The sequence below is a fragment of the Pleurodeles waltl genome, chromosome 3_1, assembly GCF_031143425.1.
Source record: "Pleurodeles waltl isolate 20211129_DDA chromosome 3_1, aPleWal1.hap1.20221129, whole genome shotgun sequence".
In the NCBI taxonomy this organism is placed as follows: domain Eukaryota; kingdom Metazoa; phylum Chordata; class Amphibia; order Caudata; family Salamandridae; genus Pleurodeles; species Pleurodeles waltl.
Genome location: NC_090440.1, coordinates 379,249,099 through 379,277,018, shown reverse-complemented (window position 1 = coordinate 379,277,018; position 27,920 = coordinate 379,249,099).

The window sequence follows — 27,920 nt, the reverse complement described above, 5'->3', positions numbered from 1 at the left end:
GGCACAAGATAAGGTGTTGAGAAGCAGTGGTTATTTGCACATCTCTGAATTCCGGGGTGCCCATACTAGCATGTGAATTACAGGGCATTTCTCAAATAGACGTCTTTTTTACACACTGTCTTACATTTGGAAGGGAAAAATGTAGAGAAAGACAAGGGGCAATAACACTTGTTTTGCTATTCTATGTTCCCCCAAGTCTCCCGATAAAAATGATACCTCACTTGTGTGGGTAGGCCTAGCGCCCGCGACAGGAAACGCCCCAAAGCGCAACGTGGACACATCACAGAAAACAGACCTGTTTTTAGCAAAGTGCCTACCTGTAGATTTTGGCCTCTAGCTCAGCCGCCACCTAGGGAAACCTACCAAACCTGTGCATTTCTGAAAACTAGAGACCTAGGGGAATCCAAGATGGGGTGATTTGTGTGGCTCGGACCAGGTTCTGTTACCCAGAATCCTTTGCAAACCTCAAAATTTGGCTAAAAAAACACATGTTCCTCACATTTCTGTGGCAGAAAGTTCTGGAATCTGAGAGGAGCCACAAATTTCCTTCCACCCAGCGTTCCCCCACGTCTCCCAATAAAAATGATACCTCACTTGTGTGGGTAGGCCTAGCGCCCGCGACAGGAAACACCCCAAAGCGCAATGTGGACACATCACAGAAAACAGACCTGTTTTTAGCAAAGTGCCTACCTGTAGATTTTGGCCTCTAGCTCAGCCGCCACCTAGGGAAACCTACCAAACCTGTGCATTTCTGAAAACTAGAGACCTAGGGGAATCCAAGATGGGGTGATTTGTGTGGCTCGGACCAGGTTCTGTTACCCAGAATCCTTTGCAAAGCTCAAAAATTGGCTAAAAAAACACATGTTCCTCACATTTCTGTGGCAGAAAGTGCTGGAATCTGAGAGGAGCCTCAAATGTCCTTCCACCCAGCGTTCCCCCACGTCTCCCGATAAAAATGATACCTCACTTGTGTGGGTAGGCCTAGCGCCCGCGACAGGAAACGCCCCAAAGCGCAACGTGGACACATCACAGAAAACAGACCTGTTTTTAGCAAAGTGCCTACCTGTAGATTTTGGCCTCTAGCTCAGCCGCCACCTAGGGAAACCTACCAAACCTGTGCATTTCTGAAAACTAGAGACCTAGGGGAATCCAAGATGGGGTGATTTGTGTGGCTCGGACCAGGTTCTGTTACCCAGAATCCTTTGCAAAGCTCAAAAATTGGCTAAAAAAACACATGTTCCTCACATTTCTGTGGCAGAAAGTTCTGGAATCTGGGAGGAGCCACAAATTTCCTTCCACCCAGCGTTCCCCCAAGTCTCCCGATAAAAATGATACCTCACTTGCGTGGGTAGGCCTAGCGCCCGCGACAGGAAACGCCCCAAAGCGCAACGTGGACACCACCAAAATTTTGGAAGAAAACAGAGGTGTTTTTTGCGAAGTGACTACCTGTAGATTTTGGCCTCTAGCTCAGCCGGCACCTAGGGAAACCTACCAAACCTGTACATTTCTGAAAACTAGAGACCTAGGGGAATCCAAGGAGGGGTGACTGGCGGGGCTCGGACCAGGTTCTGTTACCCAGAATCCTTTGCAAAGCTCAGAAATTAGCTAAAAAAACACATGTTCCTCACATTTCTGTGGCAGAAAGTTGTGGAATCCGAGAGGAGCCACAAATTTCCTTCCACCCAGCGTTCCCCCACGTCTCCCGATAAAAATGATACCTCACTTGTGTGGGTAGGCCTAGCGCCCGCGACAGGAAACGCCCCAAAGCGCAACGTGGACACATCACAGAAAACAGACCTGTTTTTAGCAAAGTGCCTACCTGTAGATTTTGGCCTCTAGCTCAGCCGCCACCTAGGGAAACCTACCAAACCTGTGCATTTCTGAAAACTAGAGACCTAGGGGAATCCAAGGAGGGGTGACTGGCGGGGCTCGGACCAGGTTCTGTTACCCAGAATCCTTTGCAAAGCTCAAAAATTGGCTAAAAAAACACATGTTCCTCACATTTCTGTGGCAGAAAGTGCTGGAATCTGAGAGGAGCCACAAATGTCCTTCCACCCAGCGTTCCCCCACGTCTCCCGATAAAAATGATACCTCACTTGTGTGGGTAGGCCTAGCGCCCGCGACAGGAAACGCCCCAAAGCGCAACGTGGACACATCACAGAAAACAGACCTGTTTTTAGCAAAGTGCCTACCTGTAGATTTTGGCCTCTAGCTCAGCCGCCACCTAGGGAAACCTACCACACCTGTGCATTTCTGAAAACTAGAGACCTAGGGGAATCCAAGGAGGGGTGACTGGCGGGGCTCGGACCAGGTTCTGTTACCCAGAATCCTTTGCAAAGCTCAAAAATTGGCTAAAAAAACACATGTTCCTCACATTTCTGTGGCAGAAAGTTCTGGAATCTGGGAGGAGCCACAAATTTCCTTCCACCCAGCGTTCCCCCAAGTCTCCCGATAAAAATGATACCTCACTTGCGTGGGTAGGCCTAGCTCCCGCGACAGGAAACGCCCCAAAGCGCAACGTGGACACCACCAAAATTTTGGAAGAAAACAGAGGTGTTTTTTGCGAAGTGACTACCTGTAGATTTTGGCCTCTAGCTCAGCCGGCACCTAGGGAAACCTACCAAACCTGTACATTTCTGAAAACTAGAGACCTAGGGGAATCCAAGGAGGGGTGACTGGCGGGGCTCGGACCAGGTTCTGTTACCCAGAATCCTTTGCAAAGCTCAAAAATTGGCTAAAAAAACACATGTTCCTCACATTTCTGTGGCAGAAAGTTCTGGAATCCGAGAGGAGCCACAAATTTCCTTCCACCCAGTGTTCCCCCACGTCTCCCGATAAAAATGATACCTCACTTGTGTGGGTAGGCCTAGCGCCCGCGACAGGAAACGCCCCAAAGCGCAACGTGGACACATCACAGAAAACAGACCTGTTTTTAGCAAAGTGCCTACCTGTAGATTTTGGCCTCTAGCTCAGCCGCCACCTAGGGAAACCTACCAAACCTGTGCATTTCTGAAAACTAGAGACCTAGGGGAATCCAAGGAGGGGTGACTGGCGGGGCTCGGACCAGGTTCTGTTACCCAGAATCCTTTGCAAAGCTCAAAAATTGGCTAAAAAAACACATGTTCCTCACATTTCTGTGGCAGAAAGTTCTGGAATCCGAGAGGAGCCACAAATTTCCTTCCACCCAGCGTTCCCCCACGTCTCCCGATAAAAATGATACCTCACTTGTGTGGGTAGGCCTAGCGCCCGCGACAGGAAACGCCCCAAAGCGCAACGTGGACACATCACAGAAAACAGACCTGTTTTTAGCAAAGTGCCTACCTGTAGATTTTGGCCTCTAGCTCAGCCGCCACCTAGGGAAACCTACCAAACCTGTGCATTTCTGAAAACTAGAGACCTAGGGGAATCCAAGGAGGGGTGACTGGCGGGGCTCGGACCAGGTTCTGTTACCCAGAATCCTTTGCAAAGCTCAAAAATTGGCTAAAAAAACACATGTTCCTCACATTTCTGTGGCAGAAAGTTCTGGAATCTGGGAGGAGCCACAAATTTCCTTCCACCCAGCGTTCCCCCAAGTCTCCCGATAAAAATGATACCTCACTTGCCTGGGTAGGCCTAGCGCCCGCGACAGGAAACGCCCCAAAGCGCAACGTGGACACCACCAAAATTTTGGAAGAAAACAGAGGTGTTTTTTGCGAAGTGACTACCTGTAGATTTTGGCCTCTAGCTCAGCCGGCACCTAGGGAAACCTACCAAACCTGTACATTTCTGAAAACTAGAGACCTAGGGGAATCCAAGGAGGGGTGACTGGCGGGGCTCGGACCAGGTTCTGTTACCCAGAATCCTTTGCAAAGCTCAAAAATTGGCTAAAAAAACACATGTTCCTCACATTTCTGTGGCAGAAAGTTCTGGAATCCGAGAGGAGCCACAAATTTCCTTCCACCCAGCGTTCCCCCACGTCTCCCGATAAAAATGATACCTCACTTGTGTGGGTAGGCCTAGCGCCCGCGACAGGAAACGCCCCAAAGCGCAACGTGGACACATCACAGAAAACAGACCTGTTTTTAGCAAAGTGCCTACCTGTAGATTTTGGCCTCTAGCTCAGCCGCCACCTAGGGAAACCTACCAAACCTGTGCATTTCTGAAAACTAGAGACCTAGGGGAATCCAAGGAGGGGTGACTGGCGGGGCTCGGACCAGGTTCTGTTACCCAGAATCCTTTGCAAAGCTCAAAAATTGGCTAAAAAAACACATGTTCCTCACATTTCTGTGGCAGAAAGTTCTGGAATCTGGGAGGAGCCACAAATTTCCTTCCACCCAGCGTTCCCCCAAGTCTCCCGATAAAAATGATACCTCACTTGCGTGGGTAGGCCTAGCGCCCGCGACAGGAAACGCCCCAAAGCGCAACGTGGACACCACCAAAATTTTGGAAGAAAACAGAGGTGTTTTTTGCGAAGTGACTACCTGTAGATTTTGGCCTCTAGCTCAGCTGGCACCTAGGGAAACCTACCAAACCTGTACATTTCTGAAAACTAGAGACCTAGGGGAATCCAAGGAGGGGTGACTGGCGGGGCTCAGACCAGGTTCTGTTACCCAGAATCCTTTGCAAAGCTCAAAAATTGGCTAAAAAAACACATGTTCCTCACATTTCTGTGGCAGAAAGTTCTGGAATCTGAGAGGAGCCACAAATTTCCTTCCACCCAGCGTTCCCCCACGTCTCCCGATAAAAATGATACCTCACTTGTGTGGGTAGGCCTAGCGCCCGCGACAGGAAACGCCCCAAAGCGCAACGTGGACACATCACAGAAAACAGACCTGTTTTTAGCAAAGTGCCTACCTGTAGATTTTGGCCTCTAGCTCAGCCGCCACCTAGGGAAACCTACCAAACCTGTGCATTTCTGAAAACTAGAGACCTAGGGGAATCCAAGATGGGGTGATTTGTGTGGCTCGGACCAGGTTCTGTTACCCAGAATCCTTTGCAAACCTCAAAATTTGGCTAAAAAAACACATGTTCCTCACATTTCTGTGGCAGAAAGTTCTGGAATCTGAGAGGGGCCACAAATTTCCTTCCACCCAGCGTTCCCCCACGTTTCCCGATAAAAATGATACCTCACTTGTGTGGGTAGGCCTAGCGCCCGCGACAGGAAACGCCCCAAAGCGCAGCGTGGACACATCACATTTTATCATTGAAAACAGTGCCTACCTGTAGTTTTTGGCCTGTAGCTCAGCCAGCACCTAGGGAAACCTACCAAACCTGTGCATTTCTGAAAACTAGAGACCTAGGGGAATCCAAGATGGGGTGACTTGAGGGGCTCTGACCAGGTTCTGTTACCCAGAATCCTTTCCAAACCTCAAATATTGGCTAAAAAAACGAATTTTTCACACATTTCGGTGACAGAAAGTTCTGGAATCTGAGTGGAGCCACAAATTTCCTTCCACCCAGCGTTCCCCCAAGTCTCCCGATAAAAATGATACCTCAGTTGTGTGGGTGGGCCAGGTGCCTCCAACAGAATAAGGCCCAAAACTTGTAGAGATACAGGGGATAGTACTGCGAGTTTATAAGGACATATTCTTTTATACATCTTTAGACTGACTCTGCTTTGGGGACCCACATACGTGAGGTGTCATTTTATTTGGGAGACTGAGGGGAACACTGGGGAGTAGGAATTTTGTGCTGGAGTGGTGATCGTACGAAGAAAAGTCAGGAAAATATGCTTTTTTTAAGCACATTTTGAGGTTTACAGAGGAGTCTGGGTAAGAAAATGTTGGGGGATCCACGCAAGCCACTCCTCCCTAGACTCCTTGGGGTGTCTAGTTTTAAAAAATGTCTGGGTTTGGTAGGTTTCCCTAGATGAAGGCCGCACACAGGACCAAAAACATAGGTGCCCTCTCCCCCCCCAAACACAGGTAGTTTTGTAATATATCGTTTTGATGTGCCCACATACGTCCGTGATGTGCCAAACACTAACATTTTGAAAAGAAACACACTTAGGTTATGTGAAAAAGACCCCTCACCCACCAACCAAGTTGGTGGCATGCTTCATCATCGGGGTCCCACCTGAGGCACCTAGCGTGTCATAGGTGTACTGCGACGCCTGATTACAGCGGAGCAGGTTTGGTCATTTTTACCACACATACTGGTTGGATTTGGCACGAGGGTGAGTGATGGTTCAGTGGATCAAATTTTACTAACAAGAGCTTTCACAAAAATGAAAAGCACTGTTAGTAACTGAAAGGCAAAAAACTGAACCAATGACTCACAGCTCGTGAGCTGTAAAGCCGCGACAAGGCACCAACCGCTTTACAGTCCATTCACACAACTTTCATACATGACACACACAAGGCCATTCACACCGCCAGCCACGGGCCCAGCACATTACAATACTCACATCGACAGACAGCGCCACTCAAGGGCCCATCACTTACATACGCCCACATGCCTGATACAACAATCACACCAGCTGATGGGAGTGTGTGGACTGGTGTTTGGCTGGCAGTGTGTTGCAGTAGCCAACATCAAGTCAATATGTACAGTCTCAGCCAAGCCCCACTCCACACACAATGGCATCATATTTTTTTTTTTTTTTTTAAACAGAGGAACCCCTAACTAAGTAGAAAGAATTACAAAACAACAAACACAAAAGCTCTAACTAACAACATGACAGAAATGCTAACCATGAAACTAAACACATGAAAATTCAAAACAGACATGAGTTTACACTCATGGTTGTTCCCAGAAATTCTTCTGGGTGTGGTAATTCTTAAAACAAGCACCGACACACAGCCCAGGCTTTGAAGGACAATCTGGGCAGTACATTCGAGACTCCCTCCGGATACCTCTTCGAAAACACACTCTACATTTCTTAGCTGGAAAGTCTTTTTTGGGTGTGGGAGGAATGTGCTCATCAAAGTGGCGATCTTTCAATCTAGCCACATCCTCCACCACTGCTTCTCTAGGAACTCTGGCCTGTTCCACCACAATAAGGCTCTCTATCACTGACTCCTGAAATTTCACAAATGTCATCTTTGAGTCTGGAGACCTATCCCTAAACACAATAAAAGCATTGAAGGTTGCTAAGTGGAAGAGGTGAAGTGCTAACTTCTTATACTAAACATAAGACTTACGAATAGCAGTATAAGGTTCCAACCTCTGGTCAACTCTATCTACACCTCCCATGTGCTTATTATAATCTAAAATGCACACAGGTTTGCGCACTTCAGCAACCTGGCCCCAAACAGTCACAGGGGAAGTACTCTCATCATGGATGGTACTTAGCATGTAGACATCCCTCTTGTCTGAAAATTTCAAAGCTAGCAGCTCCTCGTTCCGCAAGGCACAGCACTGTCCCCTCTCAAGTTTTTTACAGACAAGCTCCCTTGGATAGCCTTTCCGGTTAGAACGGATTGTGCCACAAGCAACTGTGTCCACTCTAAACAATTCCTTGAACAACTGCACACCAGTGTAGAAGTTATCTACATACAAATGGTGACCTTTGTTGAACAGTCGTCTACCAAGATCCCACACTATTTTCTCAGTAACTCCAAAAGTGGGAGGACAACCAGGGGGGTCAATATTGGAATCCCTACCAGTGTACACACGGAAACTATACACATATCCTGTCCTACTTTCAGACAGCATATACAATTTAATTCCATATCGTGCCCTTTTGCTAGGAATGTACTGCCTAAAAACCAAACGACCCTTGAAGAGGACCAAAGACTCGTCCACACTTATCTCTTTGCCTGGAACATAGACCTCCGAAAACCGATCTACAAAATGATCAAGGACAGGCCTAATCTTAAAAAGACGGTCAGAATCTGGGTGATCTCGTGGCAAGGCTAATGCATTGTCAACAAAATGCAGCATCCTAAGAAGAAGCAAATACCGATTACGACTCATGGTAGCTGGAAATATAGCTGTTGCCATCAAGGGACTAGTAGACCAATAAGAAGCCAGTGACGGCTTCCTTATCAACCCCATCAAAAAAGTCAAACCCAAAAACTTTTTTAGCTCCTCCAAATTTGTGGGAATCCACTGGGCAGCTCTAGAGTGTGGCCTAAGTCTAGCAGCGTTGTCCCTCAAATGCTGCTCCGCATACAAATTAGTCTGCTCAACAATCTCTTCCAAAAACACATCATCCATGAATAACTCAAAGAAATTGATAGGCATAAAGTTCTCTGTATTGGCGTTACACCCCGGGAGACCAGTAAAGGCAGGCAACTCTGGCTGCTCCATGTTTGGGGCAACCCAGACATCAGGTCTTCTAACGGGAAACCTTTCAGCCCCAGGTTGCTGCACTATTGGCACATCAATGTCCTCCTCTAAAACAGAACCTTCATCTGCACTGAGTGTGGCTTCATCATCAGAAGATTCCCCTCCAACAGAAACATCACTGCCAGAATCTCTGACTTCCTCCTCTGCCTCAGATGCAGAGTCCGTCTCATAGTCATGATCAGACTGTGACTCAAAAAGCATACCAACCACCTGCTGAGCGGTCATCCTGCGGCTAGCCATGATCTCTCCTGCTAAAATTAACTGGACAAATTCACCACCAACAACCAGCACTGTGTAAGACAAGTAACAAAGTGTAGCTTTGTTAGTAAGAGTTACAAACTCAAAAACTATACCGCTCACTTGCCTGAAAAAGCTTGATTCACCAGCAACTACACAGCAATCACCAATGATATCCCACTAAAAAGAAAGAAAGAAAGGCAAATTAGAAATAAGACAAAACAAATATCATTGTGCACAAACCTAAGGACAATTTCACACACAATCCTGCATTTAGTACACCCCCTACAAACATGTCATTCATGCATGGCAACAATACTCCTTTGGAGTAAATTGTTTTTACTTACCTAAAACATGCAACTGTGCAAACTGCAGGTCAACCACCGCCAAAACCGCAAGGAGCCAAAGCAAATAAAGCAAAAGCTTTGAACTAGAACAAAAAGGAGGAAAACATTTTTTATCACAAATGCAAAGACTTCTTCAGTTGACAAACACCCCACCATCAAACATTTTAGAAATTGGTGCCTAAGTGGATTCTGCCATAGGGGCAGATGGGCCTACTAAAAAAATAGGCCTGTCTGCCCCAAGGAAGCCAAAAAATACCTTTAGTACTGTGTCCCCATGGAGAGCGACCCTTGCCAAAGGGGACAGCCCTCAAACAAAAAAAACACACACAACACTATCCCTGGTGCCTAAGTGGCTTCTGCCCCCTTGGGGGCAGGTGGTTCTAGAAAAATAGGCCCATCTGCCCCCAGGGGGAGCAGAAATGGCCAACAGGTCAATGCCCCCCTTGGGGGGGCGCCCGTGCCCAAGGGGACGCCCCCACACAAAAATAAACACATAAAAAAAAATCCCTGGCGTTCTAGTGGTTTCTGCCCCCCTTGGGGGCAGATCAGCCTAAAAATAATAGGCTGATCTGTCTCCAAGGGGTGCAGAAATGGCCTGGGTACATGTGCCCCCAAAGTGGGGGGCGACCCTTGCCCAAGCCCCCCCCCATCCACTAACACACACACACACACACACTATCCCTGGTGTCTACGTGGCTTCTGCCCCCCTTGGGGGCAGGTGGGTCTAGAAAAATAGGCCCATCTGCCCCCATGGGGGGCAGAAATGGCCAACAGGTCAATGCCCCCCTTGGGGGGGCGCCCCGTGCCCAAGGGGACGCCCCCACAAAAAAATAAACACATAAAAAAAAATCCCTGGCGTTCTAGTGGTTTCTGCCCCCCTTGGGGGCAGATCAGCCTAAAAATAATAGGCTGATCTGCCCTCAAGGGGGGCAGAAATGGCCCTAAAAGACATGCCCCCCAAAGGGGAGCGACCCTTGCCCATGGGGGCGCCCCCCCATCCACTACACACACAATCCCTGGTGCCTAAGTGGCTTCTGCCCCCCTTGGGGGCAGATGGCCATAAAAAAAATAGGCCGATTTGCCCCCAAGGGGGGTAGAAAAGGCCAACAGTTCTCTGCCCCCTTGGGGGGGCGCCCCTTGCCCAAGGGGGCACCCCCCCCCCACATAAATACACATAAAAATAAAAAACCCTGGTGATCTAGTGTTTTCTGCCCCCCTTGGGGGCAGATCTGGCTAAAAAGTAGCCAATCTGCCCTCAAGGGGGGCAGAAATGGCCCTAAAGGACATGCCCCCCACAGGGGAGCGACCCTTGCCCAAGGGGGCGCCCCCCCATTCACTACACACACAATCCCTGGTGCCTAAGTGGCTTCTGCCCCCCTTGGGGGCAGATGGACCTAAAAAAAATAGGCCGATCTGCCCCCAAGGGGGGCAGAAAAGGCCAACAGTTCTCTGCCCCCTTGGGGGGGGCGCCCCTTGCCCAAGGGGGCACCCCCCCCCAACATAAATGCACAGAAAATAAAAATCCCTGGTGATCCAGTGGTTTCTGCCCCCCTTGGGGGCAGATCCGCCTAAAAAGGGGGGCAGAAATGGCGTAACAAATTGCCCCCACAAGGGGAGCGACCCTTGCCCAAGGGGCCGCTCCCCGCCAACAAGAAACAGGAAAGAACAACAAAAAAAAAAAATCCCTGGTGTCTAGTGGGCATTCCTGCTGCCCGATCGCAATGCGATCGGGCAGCAGGAATGCTCAAAGAGACACCGGGGGAAAGGAAAAGCCTTTCCTTTCCCCCGGTGCCTCTTTAGCCCAAACCCCCCACCCACCGGGAAGAGGAACTCACCTCTTCTCCGTTCGCCGCACAGGAAGCAAATGGCTTCCTGTGCGGCGAAATCCCCATAATGAAGTCAGCGCGCGATCGCGAGCTGACGTCATTATGGGGGGGTGGGGGGGTCGGGGGTGGAAGGGGAAGGGCTTCCCCTTCCATCCCTGACTTTGGGGGGGTGGGGGGAAGCACACAGAGGGAGCGAGAGCGCTCCCTCTGGGCTGTGTGCCGAGGAAGTAGTGGTTACGTCCTCGGCACAGCAGCACTGTGCCGCGGGACGTAACCACTACGTCCGCGGCACAGAAGGGGTTAACCCAATGTTTCATTCAATTACGTTTGTATCTTCTGATGTGTTAATGTTCATTATTAGTATAATTACACGCATACATAAACACCATACGTTACATGTGGCTGTGCCAAACAGAATCACACATATCTTGGTGGCCTTTATTACTATACAAGATTACTTAGACACATTGTTGTAGCTTTGTAATGCAGACACTGTTGGTTCATAGTTTATCTTTTTGGTTTACAACTTGCCCCCTGCCACAACAATGATCAGCAAACCCAAGCAAAAGTAGCAAAAGAGATTATGGGGGTGATTCTGATTCTGGCGGGCGGCGGAGGCCGCCCGCCAGAATTCCGCCCCCATTATACCGCTCCGCGGTCAGAAGACCGCGGAGGGTATTATGAGTTTTTCCCTGGGCTGGCGGGCGGTCTCCAAAAGACCGCCCGCCAGCCCAGGGAAAAACTCCCTTCCCACGAGGATGCCGGCTCGTAATCGAGCCGGCGGAGTGGGAAGGTGCGACGGGTGCAGTGGCACCCGTCGCGTATTTCAGTGTCTGCAAGGCAGACACTGAAATACTTTGCGGGGCCCTCTTACGGGGGCCCCTGCCGTGCCCATGCCATTGGCATGGGCACGGCAGGGGCCCCCAGGGGCCCCGCGACCCCCCCACCGCCATCCTGTTCATGGCGGCTTTCCCGCCATGAACAGGATGGCGGTAGGGGGGGTCAGAATCCTCATGGCGGCGGAGCGCGCTCCGCCGCCATGAAGGATTCCCCCGAGCAGCGGTAAGTCGGCGGGAGCCCGCCGACTTGCCGCTTCTGACCGCGGCTGAACCGCCGCGGTCAGAATGCTCGTGGGAGCACCGCCAGCCTGTTGGCGGTGCTCCTGTGGTCGGTGGCCCTGGCGGCCACCGGCCGCCAGGGTCAGAATGACCCCCTATATTTGTTCATTCATTTGGAGTGAGGCATCCTCACATAGGGGCCTAGGAAGAGGGCAGCCTTCAATTCCTCATCCAATCTGCAAACAGTAGCTCACCCGAAATATGCCAAAGGTTGTGTGGGTGCTGCTGTTAAACATTCATCGGTTGACATCACTATCCACTATATATTTTCAGTTCACCAGAGGCACAGGGGAAGTGATCAGAACGGGGGCAGTACATGTTGTCAGTGCTGCTTTGGAAGAGCCTCTTTTAAACATTACAGAGACAGCCTAGACTAGACAAAGAAAGATGAGCTGTGGGCGGTGTTACAGTCATCCACAGAAACATCCTACAAATTAAGGGCCTATTTTAAGAAAAGTGGTGCTGCACCCAGTGCAGCGCCACTTTTCTTGCACCCCCTAGTGCCCCCCTCACCCCACCATGTTTGTGCCCAATCTAAGATACCGCACACCACAGCGGTAGTTAGGGAACTATTGTCAAAATTTTCAACGCTAGTTCGGAGCTTTGCAGGATTAGTCCCCCCATGTTGAATCATGAGCAGTAGGGTTTATTTCTTTACCTCTTCAGTTCCAGTGGAGCAATCTCTTAAAATATATTGGACATGGTAGCATTGTAGAAAGAGTAAATGTCGTCCACTGTGTGCAGATTATTTGAATTTTCGAGGCAAGATTTGACTTTCGATGGTAGGTCAATTGCTTAGTGTTTCCAACCTAGTATTTAGGCCTGCTCATTTGTCCTCTGAGTGTTATTTTTTAAAGGTAAGGCTTCAGAGGATGATGTGATGGTCTGGCCACTCCACCAGTAGCATGAAAGAAACATGTAGCGTAGGGCCTTTTAACAATGGAAACCCATGTTGAACACCCGTTCACAGACATGTGCCTCGAATGTAAGCATCTTGAGCACATAAGAGTTTTTTTTAACATTACAACCTTTTGAGCAGACATATTTGTTGAATTCAGGTGCATACATCTTCAGGACACCTGCAGGTCTAGTAGCGTTTCATTTTGGTAATAATAACAACAATAAAATATTTTTTTTCCTGAAGTAGCCACAGTGGAGCCAATATCGAAAAACTGCAAAACCTTGAGTGCACACCGTAATGACACCGAAGTTATGACCACTTTTTTTTTTTTTTTTTTTTAAATAAAATGACCTTGTTATTCAAAAGGTTTGACTTAACAATTACATTGTAAACGGAGTGAGAAATTGTAGAGACTTTCCTATACATGCACATTTCCACGAGTCCTCCCTCAATCAACGTTTAATTTTGGACAAGTTCCCATCTCCACGCATGGAGAGCTTCTGCTGGAAACCATAAGGGTCGACACCTTCAGCAATAATGAAAGGTTCACAGAAAGCAGGTGGCCTGCTGGATAAACTGAATTTTTCTTCATTAAATTATTCAATAATTGGTACGACTTCAAAACACACCGATGCCTCTGGATATATTAGCAACATATCATGGCATGCCTCATTTCCCGTTACAAAAACCTAACTGTGATTGAACCTGCAGGCATACGCAGCGTATTATCAAAAATAAACAAACAGCACATATGATATACATCTTGACAACTATTAATGCGAAATAATAATTTGTCGTCATTTCTTCATAGGACCTACTATTTTTATCTTGTAAATGTATACCCATATTTTGAAAGCTTCTCGGCCCTATTTCACTTCTTGCTGTTTTGTTGTCTCTAAATCACACCCTTTACCCTCTCTCACTGTCTCCTTTTAAAGTCTTCTTTTGAATTGTCATTCTCACAATGGCTGTTCAAAAGACTGTGAAGACCAATGACTGCCTCATATAAAGTTGAACTCTCCGTAAACGGGGCTCACTTCATTAGCAGTGCAGGCGCCACGTTTGTGCATTACAGAAAGGGCAGTTATATCACTCTTTAGCACTGAATTTGTGGGAATGCTCCTGTGCCCCGACGTTCAGAGTAATGAGGTGCCCGTACATGGAGAGGAGATTCAGATAAATTCTGCCTGGCACTCTACCTGCTCCATTTCCACCAGAGGGCAGGAGGTGGCATTAGAAAATGTAATTCACGTGGAAATCGTTAAAATTTTACGCGCCCTCTAGTAAGGGCTTTTCAAGAGGATACAGAGGATCGAAGGGGTGCAATTACAGTCAGAGAAAGGGTGTCCAGCTCTATACGCTCGGTGCCCACACACTGAAGTGCATCATCGGGTGCACTGTGAGGTGAGTGAAGTGAGATAAAGGAACTTACTCGTTGGTTACCATCAGGTCCAGGTTGAGCCAGAGTCTATGGCATCATCATCCTCAGGGCTCCCTGGCTGAGATGAGTAACGCAGAATCTACTGACCCTTCTGCAGGTTCCTGCAGTTCTATTGCACAGCCTCTTTAATGCAGGCACAGAATTCAGACTTTTTGGGCAAATCAAAAGTCTGACCACAATCTTGTTCAGTGAGGTATTTTGCACTACAAAATGTTTCAAATCTCTCCTAAAAAAGGAAATTGACAGAAATTGGAAGTAGAACTAGATGCAACTAGGAGGTTCTTGGAAGGTTGTATACATATTACAGCCCAGCATCCCAGATTCTTCAGTACATTCCTTGGCATCTGGAGATGGCACATCATATTGTCTTTTAAAAGCACATGCTTATAGTACCCCTGAACAAGAATAATTGGGTGGCGTCAGAAAGCAATATTTTCTTATAACTGTCTTTTAAAAGCACATATTTCACAGCTTGCCTGGTAGCTCCCTTACAATACCAGTAGGACCTGGCACTCTCTGCAGGTTTACCCCCAAACATTTTGTCTTTCTCCACCTATTTGTGCTGCATTTGTTTTTGCTGGTCGTGGGACTCTGTGCATTTTACCAATGCCAACCAGTGCTAAAGTGCTTATGCTCTCTCTTCTAAACATGGTAGTATTGGTTTATCCACAATTGGCATGTTTTACTTATTTATAGCTCCCTAGTAAAGTGCGGTACATGTGCCCATGGCCTGTAAATCAAATGCTACTGGTGGGCCTGCAGCACTGATTGTGCCACCCACATAAATAGCCCTCTAACTGGGTGTAGGAAAGTACCATCTTGCCTGGCATGTTACCCCCATATTTCACTGTATATATGTTGTTTTAGTCTATGTGTCACTGGGACCCTGCCAGGCAGGGCCTCAGTGCTCATAAGTATGTGCCCTGTATGTGTTCCCTGTGTGATGACTAACTGTCTCACTGAGGCTCTGCTAACCAGAACCTCAGTGGTTATGCTCTCTCTGCTTTCCAAATTTGTCACTAACAGACTAGTGACCAATTTCACCAATTCACATTGGCATACTGGTACACCCATATAATTCCCTAGTATATGGTACTGAGGTACCCAGGGTATTGGGGTTCCAGGAGATCCCTATGGGCTGCAGCATTTCTTTTGCCACCCATAGGGAGCTCTGACAATTCTTACACAAGCCTGCCAGTGCAGCCTGAGTGAAATAACGTCCACGTTATTTCACAGCCATTTACCACTGGATTTAAGCAACTTATAAGTCACTTATATGTCTAACCTTCACCTGGTGAAGGTTGGGTGCAAAGTTATTTAGTGTGAGGGCACCCTGGCACTAGCCAAGGTTCCCCCACATCGTTCAGGGCAAATTCCCCGGACTTTGTGATTGCGGGGACACCATTACACGCGTGCACTGTACATAGGTCACTACCTATGTACAGCCTCACAATGGTAACTCCGAACATGGACATGTAACATGTCTAAGATCATGGAATTGTCACCCCAATGCCATCTGGCATTGGGGAGACAATTCCATGATCCCCTGGGTTTCTAGCACAGAACCCGGGTACTGCCAAACTGCCTTTCCGGGGTCTACACTGCAGCTGTTGCTGCTGCCAACCCCTCAGACAGGTTTCTGCCCTCCTGGGGTCCAGGAAGCCCTGGCCCAGGAAGGCAGAACAAAGGACTTCCTCTGAGAGAGGGGGTAACACCCTCTCCCTTTGGAAATAGATGTGAAGGCTGGGGAGGAGTAGCCTCCCCCAGCCTCTGGAAATGCTTTGATGGGCACAGATGGTGCCCATCTCTGCATAAGCCAGTCTGCACTGGCTCAGGGATCCCCCAGCCCTGCTCTGGCGTGAAACTCGACAAAGGAAAGGGGAGTGACCACTTCCCTGACCTGCACCTCCCAGGGAGGTGCCCAGAGCTCCTCCAGTGTGTCCCAGACCTCTGCCATCTTGGAAACAGAGGTGTTTGTGGCACACTGGACTGCTCTGAATGGCCAGTGCCAGCAGGTGACGTCAGAGGCTCCTTCTGATAGGCTCTTACCTCTCTTGGTAGCCAATCCTCCTTCCTAGGTAGCCAAACCTCCTTTTCTGGCTATTTAGGGTCTCTGCTTTGGGGATCTCACCAGGTAACGAATGCAAGAGGTCAGCAGAGTTCCTCTGCATCTCCCTCTTCACCTTCTGCCAAAGGATCGACCGCTGACTGCTCAGGACGCCTGCAAAACCGCAACAAAGTAACAAGACGACTACTAGCAACCTTGTATCGCTTCATCCTGCCGGCTTTCTCAACTGTTTCCAGGTGGTGCATGCTCTGGGGGTAGCCTGCCTCCTTCTTGCACCAGGAGCACTGAAGAAATCTCCTGTGGGTCGACGGAATCTTCCCCCTGCAACCGCAGGCAACAAAAGACTGCATCACCAGTCCTCTGGGTCCCCTCTCAGCACGACGAGCATGGTCCCTGGAACTCAGCAACTCTGTCCAAGTGACTCCCACAGTCCAGTGACTCTTCAGTCCACGTTTGGTGGAGGTAAGTCCTTGCCTTCCCACGCTAGACTGCATTGCAGGGTACCGCATGATTTGCAGCTCCTCCAGCTCCTGTGCACTCTTCCAGGATTTCCTTTGTGCACAGCCAAGCCTGGGTCCCCGACACTGTAACCTGCAGTGCACAACCTTCTGAGTTGTCCTCCGGCGTCGTGGGACTCCCTTTTGTGACTTTGGGTGGACTCCAGTTCACTTTTCTTCTAAGTGCCTGTTCAGGTACTTCTGCGGGTGCTGGCTGCTTCTGTGAGGGCTCCCTGACTTGCTGGGCACCCCCTCTGTCTCCTCATCCAAGTGGCGACATCCTGGTCCCTCCTGGGCCACAGCAGCATCCAAAAACCCTAACCGTGACCCTTGCAGCTAGCAAGGCTTGTTTGCAGTCTTTATGCGTGGGAACACCTCTGCAAGCTTCTTCACGACGTGGGACATTTATCCTCCAAAGGGGAAGTTCCTAGTCCTCTTCGTTCTTGCAAAACACCAAGCTTCTTCCATCCAGTGGCAGCTTCCTTGCACCCTCAGCTGGCATTTCCTGGGCTCCTGCCCACTTTCAACACTGTTGCGACTCTTGGACTTGGTCCCCTTGTCTTACAGGTACTCAGGTCCGGAAATCCACTGTTGTTGCATTGCTGGTATTTGTTTTCCCTGCAGAATCCCCCTATCACAACCTCTGTGCTCTCTGGGGGTTGTAGGTGCACTTTACACCTACCTTTCAGGGTCTTGGGGGTGGGCTATTTTTCTAACCCTCACTGTTTTCTTACAGTCCCAGCAACCCTCTACAAGCTCACATAGGTTTAGGATCCATTTGTGGTTCGCATTCCACTTTTGGAGTATATGGTTTGTGTTGCCCCTATACCTATGTTCTCCTATTGCAATCTACTGTAACTTTACATTGCTTGCATTACTTCCTTTTGCTATTACCTGCATAATTTTGGTTTGTGTACATATATCTTGTGTATATTTCTCATCCTCATACTGAGGGTACTCACTGGGATACTTTTGGCATATTGTCAGAAAAATTAAGTATCTTTATTTTTAGTATATCTGTGTATTGTGTTTTCTTATGATATTGTGCATATGACACCAGTGGTATAGTAGGAGCTTTACATGTCTCCTAGTTCAGCCTAAGCTGCTTTTCCATAGCTACCTTCTATCAGTCTAAGCTGCTAGAAACACCTCTTCTACACTAATAAGGGATAACTGGACCTAGCACAAGGTGTAAGTACCTCTGGTACCCACTACAAGCCAGGCCAGACTCCTACACTGATGCTCAAGACTTGCATTGCATAGCATGTATGTGAAGTTTTACACCTCCACGTCAACCTGGCAAAATAACTCTTTTGCCAGGGCCAATCCATCCGTTTCAATACATAAAAGTAACCCCTTAGGCCCTGGGCAGTCCAGAGGGCAGAGTGCAATGTATTTAGAAAGTAGGACATGATTTTTAAGTTTTGCATATCCTCGTAGTGAAAAACTCTTACATTTGTTTTTCACTACTTCAAAACCTATCTCTCTCAATGAATAATATCGGTGTTGCCTTATTACATTTTAAAAGCATAATTTCCAAATAGGAAGAGATAATTCCTCCAAGTTTGGTGTCTCTGGAAACACAATTTAAAACCCTAACTAATAGTGAAGTTGGATTTTAAATTGCAATTCTGAAAGTGCCACTTTTAGGAAGTTGGCATTTTCTTACTTTAGTTATTTGTTACCAGCTGCCGTCTCTTATCACATGTCTGGGGTGGGTGACAGCTGGGCTATGTGTATTCCCCTTAGACAGCCACACACAGTGGAAGCTTTGGTGTGACTTGATGGACCATCCTGGAGGAACTGAACCCAGCCTCACACCTGAATAGGCTGTGTCCTGTCCCCACACGAAGGGCTTCATACCCCTCTGTAGTGAGTCTGGAGCCAGGGCAGGAGGGAAGGGACTCTGTGCATTTCAAAGGCAAGTCTTTGAAGTCTCCACCACTTCAAAGGGGCCACTGGGTATAAGTACAGGACCCCAGAGGCCACCACTTCAGTACACTTCTAGACCTGTGGATACTCTACCAGGACGAAGGACTACTGTGCTGCTGAATGGACTACCACTCTGCTGAACTGCTCTTAAGGAGCAGCTGCCTTGGTCTGCTGACCTTTTACCTGAAGACAAAGAACTTGACCTAGAACATGATCATATTAAACCCAGCATAACAGAGTGACTCAAAGGGCTAGTCTGCTGGCCTACTAATTTGAGCCTCAAGGACATAATAGGCTCCCCACAGCTCCTGTACCTGTCTTCAACAAGCTCCTGACCCCATTGAGGTCCTCATCCCTTGGAAGTGGTTTTGAAGTCAAGCTTTTGGGCTCATTGGGAAGGTGAATTGGCCCATTCTCTCCAGAACCTTGTTGCTTGCCAAAACTCCAGTGCAAGCAGCCCCAAGTTTGTCTCTTCACACAGCAAGCATCATCAGCCCATGTGGATCCCAACCACAAGACTTCAGCCCATCCGTCCGTGACACCCGGCCTGGTCCTCATGCCCTGCTGACAATCATGATTGACGCTCTGCTTGCTTCCAGCGAACTTCTTCCCCATGAATGGAACTCTTGGCACAATTCTTTAGAAGGTAAACCTTCAGAGGAACTAATCTGGGACTGTATCTGACCCGTACTCTATCACAGTTAGCTTGAAGTTTTGACTTTGACCCGCTCAAACACAACCAGATAGCCACGGTTGGCACTTTATGCTTGTAGGTGCTATATTGCAGTTTATTTTTTACCCTCCCATCTCCTAATCAGGCCTGTCATTTTGTTCTTGTTTTATTTATTAATATTTTTCTAGTTTTCTAACCTGGTGTGGAATCTTCTTGTGTGGTGTTTTCACAGTTTTACTGTCTGACATGCTACACAAATACTTTACACATTGCCTGTAAGTTGAGCTTGACTGCTCTGTGCCAAGCTACCAGAAGGTGAGCACCAGTTCATTTAGGGTTGCCTAACACTTACCTGACTAGGATTGTGCTTGCTGCTTGACCAGGGCTCATACCCCAGTAAACCAACAACCCAATTTCTAACAATACCGCTCAAAAAAAATAAATGTGTGTCATCAGAAAGTTCATCAATTAAAGCGAATACTGGTTTCTGAGTCCCCTTTACATTTACAAACTGACCAGTTGTGCACATATATGTTTCTTTCAGGAAAGCAGGCACCCTGGCAAGAAGGCTTGTTTAGCTATCTGCTCCTCACTTGGTTTCTCTAAAATAAAAAAAAAGTATGGACACTTTGTGCCCCTCAGATCCATGTTCCCCACTTTGACCACTGGTTGTGTCATGTTATATTATGTTGTTACAGGCCTTGTATAAAATAAATGGGTATTGCATGACAGCTTGTCCTCTGTACATCCAATCTATTAGGGCTGGTAGTTTCATCTACCTCATGCTTATACTGAAGTATGGTTTTAAGAAAGGAGACAATGAAACAATTGCAGCATTAAACTCTGCTATTTGTCATTTGAAGGCTTCATACTATCTGTTTGTTTGAAATTTTACAGTAATTTAATATGTAATCTGCATGAATTTTAAAAAAAAGTTTGAGAATGTGTAGTCTTTGGGCTCAATTGCGAGTTTGGTGGTCTTGAGACCGCGCCAAACTCGCGGTGGCGGTTGGACCACTGCACTCCTGATATTCCGATTGCCAGATTATGATCCTGGAGGTCGAACCGCCAGAGGAGCCCTGCCTCATCTGGGATCAGGGATCCCCACGAGTTGGCGGTGGTCAAAGTCGTGGTCAGCCACTGTGGTGCCGAGTGTCCCTGCCATGAAAAGTCTGGTGGAAATGCAGTGCAGGGGCCTCCCGTCAGCACTCTCCGAATGAGCACTGTCTTGTATGCAGTGCAAATTCCAAGGGTGCTGTTTGCGACGGCATTTGCCCTTCAGCTTCCTATGGGCTGATGGGCGGAAATGTTGTGATATGATGGTTTCCAACGGTCAGCCCAGTGGAAACATTGTAATACAGCAATGGTGAGGCCGCCGGCTTGACAGCCGCCTTACCACCACTGTATTGGAGTTCTGGCAGTTCACCCTCCCATCTCCTAATCAGGCCCGTGCTGTCCAAATATTCAACTGTGATCCCCAAGATATGGCAAAAGCAATTCAGTATTACCCACACTCAGAAGTACCAAATATGCAACATTCTTATGCAGTGGTTTCCTGGTGGGTGTCCCAGGAGGACAAGGATCAAGAACTAATATTAGAAGGTAAAAGTTGCTGGTGTAGAGGTATCCAGATAAAGCAGTGAGAATGTCAACTAGTGGCTTGTAGTTGATTGGAAAATATGCCTGCATTCACACAAAAAGCTCTTCAGTTTTCATGCAGTTGTTGCAGTAGTTTCAAATATTTGTTTTTTCAGCCTTTTGTTCCTTGGCTTTGATTTATTTAGGAGTCCTCTTTTCTCCTTACCATTGAATATATCAATGTTAGTACTGCAGGTTCCATTTGTGGCTTAACTGATTGCATCACAATTGTAAACGCTGATTCTATCTGCACGGTCATCTGCTATGAATCATAGGATTCCTTACATCAATTTGTTGTTTGTTGTGCAGAGTTGTGGCAGGTATACCCATACATGGGCCCAGTGCTCATTGTGCATCAGGACTCAAGATATATTGATAATTAAGTAGGTCAAAACAAGTTTGAGGTTGCTTGTGTTCCTGTCGGAGGGGAGCTGGCATGACAATTTCTGCTGGACTGTTTCTGCTGCAGCGTGATCAACCCTGGTATGCATGCAGTCTGTTACTTTCTAAAGTAGCAAAGCACATGGGAAAAAAGAAGTGCAATGTTGTGGCCAAGAAGTGGCTAAAGATAATTCAAGCATTTCTTCCATCACTTGTTGTTGGTTTCAGCATGACCATAAGTGTGGCTGACATGCCCAGACATGGGTCCTATGCTCACTGCACCACAAGACTCAAACTATATCCCATTGACTTGGCCTAAGCAGGCCAAAACCGATCTGGGGTTGATTGTGTTCCTATTTAGAGGGACCTGGGCGACAGCTCAGGCTGAACTGTTACTATTGAAGCAGGACCAGAACTAATTTGTACATGGCTAATCTCTGTCTACAGCAGCATAGAGGATGACAAATGAAAAACGGGAATGTGGACCGAATGATGCAGAATGGCTGATATTAATTCAAGCATTTCTTCCATTACTCATTTGTTTGATGTAATAAAAGAGAATGTCACTTCTTACTCTCCATGACACACCAAGGATAATTCTTTATTTGAATACCAACATCCACAATTGCATATTTTTCACACAATAAGACCCTTATTATGACCCATGCGGACAGTGGTATTTTGGAGGAAGGTAGTGCCAACAGGCTGGCGGTACCGTTCCCCAAAATATGACATTGGCGGTTTGGCTCAAGCCAAAGTGAACCACTAAAGTCACTAAATTAATCTGTGTTTAACCCCCTGGTAGCTTGGCACAAAAGCAACCGGTCTTAACTTAGAGGCAATGTGTAAAGTATTTATGCAGCAGATAGACGGCAATAAAGTGAAAACACAATAAAAATCCCACACCAATTCAGAACAAATAGAGTACATTTTAATAAATTATTTGATATCAAAACAGAAAATTCCAATCAGTAGAACTTGAGATATGCAATTTTAAAGCTTGATTTAGAAATAGTGATTAAAAGTGCCAACTGAGGCTATGTGGGTGCTCCAGACCAGGAACAAGTCACAAGTTCATGCCTGTTGCAATGGAGCACAGGCCAGATACAGAGATTAAGGTAGGTCCACTGAACTAAGTGGCTTAAATTCTGTGTATGAAGCATTGCAAGGTCCTGCATCAAGGATGCATTGTGCTGCAATGGTTCCGAGGAGCTGGGAGGTCCTGCATCAGCAATTTGTCAAGCAGAGGTGGTTCTAATGCGAAGCTATGCATCGCACTATGTCGGTCCTGCTAGGACCATAGCTGGGCTGGCAGAGTGTCAGAGTCACCAGATCCTCGGGGTCTGTGCACGTTCCCAACACGTCCACCACTGAACAGCTCCAAGACTCTGATAGATAAATCACAGAGACTGAGAGAGTTCAAGAGGGGAAAAGGGGATTAGGAAGGGACAGCTGGGAAGGAGACCTATAGTAAGAAAAAGGTTAGAACACACAATATGAAAATTATATCTCCTGAAATCAATACTAGACTATGATTCTAAGCCTAGTCACTCTGAAAACACGAACAATCTAAGTGTTAAGTTTAAAATGATTAAGTTTCAAGATGGTCGGATACCTGTAGGGGAATCAAGATGAATTAAATGCAAACTTTCTTATTCAAGTACTTTCCTTTACATGAGAATCAGAAAAACATTCTGACTAAATTTAAACCAGTCATATAAATCCTGTTTTGAGAATGTATACTAGGACCATACAATATTGCATCTAGAAACTCTGGCCTTCTGTGTACTCTTGAAATGTTTCAACACAAATAGTGCATATTGCATATATATATATATATATGTATATATATATATATATATATTAAACACCATAAAAGGATTGTGCACCATGAATAACACGATATGGATTCAGGAAACAAATCACATAACTTGTCAACTTGAATATTACATAATAAATATCTTAGAATAGTGGCATACAATAAACAACATGAAATAAACTCGAGGAGAGAATCGTGCGTCTTGCCGATTCGAGTGTCACCATGTAAAATACCAAGAAATGGTAACACGCAATGAATATCAAGGTCAAATCATCATTAATCGAATCGCGCGTCTTGCCGATTCGTAAAACACACTGTAAATGTCAAGAAATAACAACTCACAATAAATAACAAGATCAAAGTACAATGAAACGAATTGCTCTTCTTTTGACGATTCTTAAGCCACCATGTAAATGTCAAGAAATAGTAGCGCGCAATGGACAACAATGTTTAAACACCATAAAACGAATCGCGTGTCTTGCCAATTCTTAAGCCACCATGCCAATGTCAAGAAATGGTAGCACGCAATGAATAACAAAGTCAAACCTTTATGAAATCAATTGCGCGTCTTGCCTATTTGTAAACCATATAAATGTCAAGAAATGGTAGCGCGCAAGTAATCTGTTATTCATTTAAGAATTAAACCAAGAATATGAAAATTCTCAATAACGGTGTCGGGACAGTCCAAACACCATCTTACTGCCTGGAACAATGATCACCAATGAAGGATGAAGGGCAGAAGACTGGAAAGTCCAAATAGGCCGCCGGAACAGGAGCTCAGGAAGAAGCTGCTGCTCTGCACCGGGACCTCTGAATAGTGAGCACTGGGAGTTGGGCTGGCTCTGTTTTATAGAGTCTTGACCCAGCCCAGAACCACGCCCAGGCATGTTGCAGGGAAAGTCTCTGGAAGGCCCTGAAATTCTCTAGGGGAGAATGGTGAGGTGAGCCATTGTGTTTAAAATGAGATGAGCTGTTCTGCTTGACATTCCAACTCCCCGTGCCCCTCCCTATTCCTTGCAGAACCTTGGTGGGCTGGGTAGACAATTGCTCTTATTTGTATTTAGCTGCCCTAACTCGCTAAGAGGGATGATGGCCAGTGCCTCCTGGTCTGGAGTTAATTCAAATTCATCTCTGGATAATAGCTCAGGCTGATACCAAGAATCTGTACTGAAGCCCAGTAACTCATCCTGTATATGTCTTATAAACACAGAGAGCATGACACAGATAGGCCTCATGATTGAAGAGGGACCCAGGATTCAAATTTAACAGACCCTCTGATTGGATCAGCCTATCAATCAGAGGTGATAAAAGTCTGGCCTGAGTGGTCAGTAGCTTTTCAAGACTGGTCTTCGGTTCTAACAAGTACCTACAGAAGCCAGCTGTGGGCCCGCGGCTTAAAGGCAAGAAAGCTTGCTCACCACGTCTGAGCTTGAGAGTTTTCTCTGTGATGGACGGATTATGCTGTAAAGGAATTTGCCAGCTGTGAAAGTGCAAAAGGATCAATCAGTAGCCTGAATACAGAAGAAGAAGACCAGCTGCTGGTGAGGCATCGGCTTTGAAGACAAGGAAATTGCAAACAGCTGCTCGAGAAAAAGAAGCTTGCAGCACATCAACAGAGACAGAGGGAGACTGGGAAGCTTGATTCCACAAATCCTTTGAAGGTGAGATAACTTTGCCCAGACCCCCTTCAATGTGTTGTTGCAGCCTGTGATACTTAGAGTTAGAATCTGTAGCTAGGGAAGAGTGTCCTGTGATGCAGGCCCTTTACCTTCCTCTTTGTGACACATGGGGTACCATGGTGTATTGGCACTCTTGCCAGCTAGCCAGTGGCTACTAATCCCGTGGGGCCAGCAAGTGCTGGAGAGGGGTACTTGGTAACCAGTTTTGGACCCACTAGTACTGAAACCCCAATACACCAGTGGGGGACACTCCAGTTGATGCGATTTGAGTGGGGTAGGCCCTGAGTGCCCTTGTGCCCAGGAAACCGGGTCTAACAATGGCAATCAGGTGTAAACCAATTTTACCATATTTTAGGGAGTGAGCACAAGAACTTTAGCACTGGTTAGCAGTAGTATGTGCACAGATGTGTGGGGGAAGATCACTCTAAGGCTGACAGGTTTAATTGCAGAGCAATCTGTCCCCTGGGCTACTGGCCCCCTAGAGTCAAAATGAGATGGTAAATGAGAAACATCAGGCAGAGCAGAAATAAAAAAAAAATAAAAAAAATACATATATATATATATATATATATATATATATATATATATATATATATATATATATATATAGCTAGCCAGGTATTTAGTTTGGGTTTTGATAGTGTACACCCTTGAAAAATGGTTCTGCTGGACTTCTCATAAGTATAGGTTTTCAAGAAATGGCCGAACATGGTGAGATGAGCCCAGTTGAAACAGTGGTATTCTTCATTGGGGCGACAACGTCCATTGCCTGTGTGTGCGCACTTATTGGTCACACCATGGTCATGTTGACTTATTGTAGTGACTTTTATATCCTTTTACTACTCACCCCATATAAATAAGCTCCTCCCATAGCCCTAAGCTTTGGGCATTGCACCTATTAATGCACCAGTTTCAATTGGGGACCAGGTTCTTTTCTGTGTTGCATGAAAAAGCTCGGAGCATATTCACAAAGGCATTTTGGAGTACTCAAAGTAGTATTCTGTAGAACTTTTTACAGACTCATACATGCTTTCATGAATTGTTCCCAAAATATCTAAAATAAGAATAAAGAGGGAGTATTCTGGGACTATTCATCTACACTTGGTGAAAATAGAAAGGATAGAAAGAACTGTTCCTTCTTTCACTTTATTAATAGCTAATGGCAGAGACTTTTGAAGTCATGGCCAAAGTGGGCAATTACTCAGCTCCCCAACCTATCAACAGCCCCCCTGGGAAAGTGAACTTTCTCTCTATCTCATCTCTGTCTGTGTATCTACCTTATCTTCCCTCCCTTTGTCTGTCTTCCTCTGTCTTTCACTTTCTCTAAACCCAGTGTTTTCTTAAGGATTTTTGGGTGCCTGGCAATATTGAGTGCCTACATATTTCTGTTGTTTTGTGTGTCTCTGTTACAAAACGTTCAGTGTATGGTTCGTTGTTCTTTGTCAACATGAGTCAGCAGAAAATCGATTATAAAATTCAAAGTTGTTAGAGAAAGGCCCTAAAATAGGTCTTACCCAGGGCCCCATGAATCCTTAAGATAGCACTGGCATTTGGACGTTTCCTAGCGAAGTCACAAAGGCATGTAAGAGTACATAAAAGAGTACTCAGAAGTACTACTTCACAAACTCATAAAATCTTTATGGGTACTGTATCTCGAGAAATGCTGCACATTCACAGAGGGTTTGTTTTTTGTTTAAATACGGATAAAGTACGATTTTCTAAATACGTATTAAACAGAGCCTGTCTGTCCACATCTACTACAATTAGAAATCAGTCTATTCATCTGCCTTAGACGATAGTCTACTTATTAAACGAGCTAGTTCTAATGTTGCGTTTCTCTTCTGAAGGTGGTAGGGCTCAGAATTGGAACGGGGCAGTGTAGGAGGCTGGCCTGGCTTGTAGTGGGTACCAGAGGTACTTACACCTTGTGCCAGGTCCAGTTATCCCTTATTAGTGTAGAAGAGGTGTTTCTAGCAGCTAAGGCTGATAGAAGGTAGCTATGGCAAAGCAGCTTAGGCTGAACTAGGAGACATGTAAAGCTCCTACTATACCACTGGTGTCATATGCACAATATCATAAGAAAACACAACACACAGATACACTAAAAAAAAAGGTACTTTATTTTTATGGCAATATGCCAAAAGTATCTCAGTGAGTACCCTCAGTATGAGGATGAGAAATACACACAAGATATATGTACACAAACCAAAATTATGCAGATAATAGCAAAAGAAAGTAATGCAAGCAATGTAAAGTTACAGTAGATTGCAATAGGAGCACATAGGTATAGGGGCAACACAAACCATATACTCCAAACGTGGAATGCGAATCACGAATGGACCCCAAACCTATGTGAGCTTGTAGAGGGTCGCTGGGACTGTAAGAAAACAGTGAGGATTAGAAAAATAGCCCACCCCAAGACCCTGAAAGGTAGGTGTAAAGTGCACCTACTACCCCCAGAGGGCACAGAAGTCGTGATAGGGGGATTCTGTAGGAAGAACAAACACCAGCAATGCAAAAACAGTGGATTTCTGGACCTGAGTACCTGTAAGACAAGGGGACCAAGTCCAAGAGTCGCAACAGTGTTGAGAGTGGGCAGGAGCCCGGGAAATGCCAGCTGAGGGTGCAAGGAAGCTGCCACCTGTTGGAAGAAGCTCGGTGTTCTGCAAGAACAAAGAGGACTAGGAACTTCCCCTTTGTAGGATGGATGTCGCACATCGTGAGGAAGCTTGCAGAGGTGTTCCCACACAGAAAGACCACAAACAAGCCTTGCTAGCTGCAAGGGTCACTGTTAGGGTTTTTGGATGCTGCTGTGGCCCAGGAGGGACCAGGATGTCGCCACTTGGATGAGGAGATAGAGGGGGTGCCAAGCAAGTCAGGGAGCCCTCACAGAAGCAGGCAGCATCCGCAGAGGTACCAGAACAGGCACTTGGAAGAGGGGTGAACCAGAGTCCACCCGAAGTAACAAAAGGGAGTCCTACAACGCCGGAGGACAACTCAGAAGGTTGTGCACTGCAGGTTAGAGTGTCGGGGACTCAGGCTTGGCTGTGCAAGAAGGAAATCCTGGAAGAGTGCACAGGAGCTGGAGCAGC